Source organism: Otolemur garnettii, unplaced genomic scaffold (genome assembly GCF_000181295.1).
Source record: "Otolemur garnettii isolate 467f Iridium unplaced genomic scaffold, OtoGar3 scaffold00229, whole genome shotgun sequence".
Lineage (NCBI taxonomy): Eukaryota > Metazoa > Chordata > Mammalia > Primates > Galagidae > Otolemur > Otolemur garnettii.
The window spans coordinates 132,698-135,827 of NW_003852624.1; the positions used below are offsets into that span (position 1 = coordinate 132,698).

Here is a 3,130-nt window from a genome sequence, read left to right on the forward strand (position 1 = left end):
AAAAAAAAAAAAAAAAAAGAAAAGTAGAATCTCAGGTCCCCATCTCAGACCTTACTGAATCAGAATCTCTACGTGATGTGTATACACATTAAAGTTTGAGAAGTACCCATACCAACAGATTAATAAGAATAGAGATAGATCTCATTGAGAGGAGTTTACAGTATTAAGTGAAAAAGACTGGGAAGGCGAAACACCAACTTAAAAAGACAACTCAAAACAGAAACAAAGGGAAGCTTCACTTAGCCTTTTAGAGAATGTAGAACACATTTGTGCTAACTCTAATCCATGAGGAGTGGCTCCCACAAATATAGTATTGAGACATGTTATAAGACATGGGCAGGGTGGGTAACAGTCATGTTAGCTATGGGTTTGATTAGATGATGATAAATACTTGCCATCTCTGGTTTTGAAGATTGTTGGGTCCTCATATATTCCGGCCTCTTTCCCCTCCTCTGCCCTTGTCTATAGTCCTGGTATAGATGAATACAACTACTGCTCCTCTGGGAATCTTCTGCTATAATAGGTAATAAATGTAAGCAGAAATCTGATTTGTTTTCATCAAGAAGATCAGCCATGTTGCCTAGAAAGACGCTGTGTACTCTCTACTCCCCACACTGACAGGCTGAAGATTCCCCTAACAATATTATTTTATGAGTAAAGTTTAATCTTTTTTGGTAATCTGTCATTTTATATTGCTTAACCTTGTTGCTGCTCAGTTTTCTCATCTGAAAAAAAATATGACAGTGTTGGACATGAACTGTAAGGTCTCTTCTCTTAAAATTCTGTGGATTTATATTTCCTTTTGCCGTCTGAAGAAAGCAGTTGGATCCGTAAGATTCTACCCTACTTAAGAACTGCATATAAGAAATACAATTTTTTAAATCGATTATTTCATTTCATGTTCTTTTTGTTCATTTCTCTGATCTCAACCTCTCAGGGATGGTTAAAGTAGAGAGAGAACTTTAATGATCACTTTGCCTTTGGTTGTTCACCATTACAATGTCCCCATTCTCATCTTCGCAAGAGTAACCTTACTAAATCCCTGTTTTTGTTGGGTTATTTTTCATACAGAAACTTGTTGTCTAGAGTTTTGGAGAATATAGTCAAGACATTTCTTCTTGGCAGTCAAGGCCTGTGAGAACTGACCATAAGTATGTAATTTTCTTTTCCTCTGTTCTTTAATTTGAACATGTTTTTCCTGCCAGGCCAAGTTCTTTCCAGTCCTATATATGATATTCTTTTCCTAACCTAATTTCCACATAGCATTTTAAAATCACCTTCTGTCCTTTTTTTTCTGAGACCACAGTTTTTTTATAAAGCACTAACTAAGGACTTATCTCTGTTGACCTCTATTTTTATGAGAATGTTTTGTTACTTAACTTTTCATATATTTAGCTTTTCTTAAATAAAGAACTCCTTGAGGTTAGCTTAGTGACTATGCCTTTTCATGATTTTTATATCCCTTTCAGATATTATGCATGTAGTGGGTACACAGTAATTCTTTTTTTGAAAGGTACAGTAGATATTTGCAGTTTGCTTTGTTGTTGAAATTGCTGATATAAAGCAGTAACTTTCTTTGGAAACTGAGAGATCCAATGGCATCAGTGAATAAGAAGGTATAAATAGGAGACAACAATACTAGAGGCATTTGGCCATATTTACAATAAGAAATATAATGGAAAAGGTATGCAGGTTATTTGCGGCCTGTTTTGTTTATCTGTGGTGTCAGATATTGCAAAAATTATGCACAGCCTTTTTGGGGGGCTCATCAGCTTTCATTAGTGTTTGTATGTTTAATGTGTGGCCCAAGACAACTCTTCTTCCAATGTGTGGGAGAAAAAAAGATTAGACACCCCTAAGTGCTTTTATTTTACCTATAACTTTTTTCTAACATAACCTTTTGCCAGAACATCTATATTTTGTGCTCCTTGATAATGTAACAGAGGAAAAGGAATTTTCAATTATCAGAATATAGTGTAGACTAGAAAGACTAGAAGCATTAGAGTACAGAGTTGTGATTCTGGTCCAGCATCTTCCACTGTTTTTCTTACCACAGACAAACACCCACCCTTCTGAACATCCTTTATTCATTTGTAATAAATAACTTCACACATGGGGCGAGGTAAGAGATAAAGATGAAATGATAAAGTATGAATTAAGACAGAAGAGACTATTCTGTTATATGTCTGTCCACAGGTATAACATTAAAATACCTTACTAAACGTTTTTACACTCTTAAAAATTTCCCTTAAATTTAAGCTCTTCGTGATACAGAGCTGTATTTCTTCTTTATGGCATCTAGCTCAGCACCTCATGAAGTGAGATGTTAAATAAGTATGTTTTTTAAACATTCAAGAACTACACATTAAATCAATTTTAAAGATTATTACAGTATCTAGTCCAATTGCCACTACTGCCAACTTTTCTAAGTGTTTTCAAAAATGAAAAGTCTCTTTTTAAAATGAACTACCACCATTTCAGGAATACTGGAATTAATATTCGCTTGCTAGACTTAAAAACAAAACAAAATTGGAAGCATTTAGAATTTCTGCTTTTAGAAAATTTTATAAGTGGTAGTTTTCCCAGTTGTAAAATAACACTTATCCAGGGAATTTCTCTCCCTAGATTGGCCTGTTTTTTCTTCCTCCTCTCCCCCTTACTTCTGCTTTCTCTCACTGTTTCTGACTGAACACTAGTAACCTTCTGGGCCACAGTGACCCTAGAGATGAATAAGGTCCCCGTCCTGTTCTTCAGGAGCTCTCTGTCTAGTGATACTGGTCTGCACAGGGACTCGAACCATGGTGTTTGATCAGGATATTTTGGCTTCCTCTCAGAAATGTTTCCTCAGTATTCTGATAAATTTTTTTATTGCAATAAGGTCTGGTCTAAGTATATAACAAGGCTTTGGGTCTCTTGTCATCCTCTGTATCATTGATGTTTTAAAATGCTGCCTGGTTATATGTGAGCAGTGTTATTTCTTATGTGCTATACAGATAGTTGAAGGTTAATTAGCAGTATAACTATAAATAGTAATGCTGCCAGTCTCCTTCAGACAAGAAACTTTATAGAAAGTGGTTAAATGTATTGGGTAAATAACAGGTCTTTATCTACAAAAGATGTGACCATTTAG

General features: G+C 35.1%; 1 protein-coding gene and 1 non-coding gene across 4 annotated transcripts in view; both read left to right on the forward strand.

Annotated features, from left to right (window-relative positions):
* RPS6KC1 (ribosomal protein S6 kinase C1) overlaps positions 1–3,130 on the forward strand; it is a 196,358-nt gene that overhangs the window by 114,148 nt on the left and 79,080 nt on the right. The gene's annotated exons all lie outside the window — the stretch shown is intronic.
* Positions 2,932–3,058, forward strand: LOC111722284. Its single transcript, XR_002771127.1, has one exon. It is a non-coding gene; the product is annotated as a small nucleolar RNA SNORA19 (small nucleolar RNA).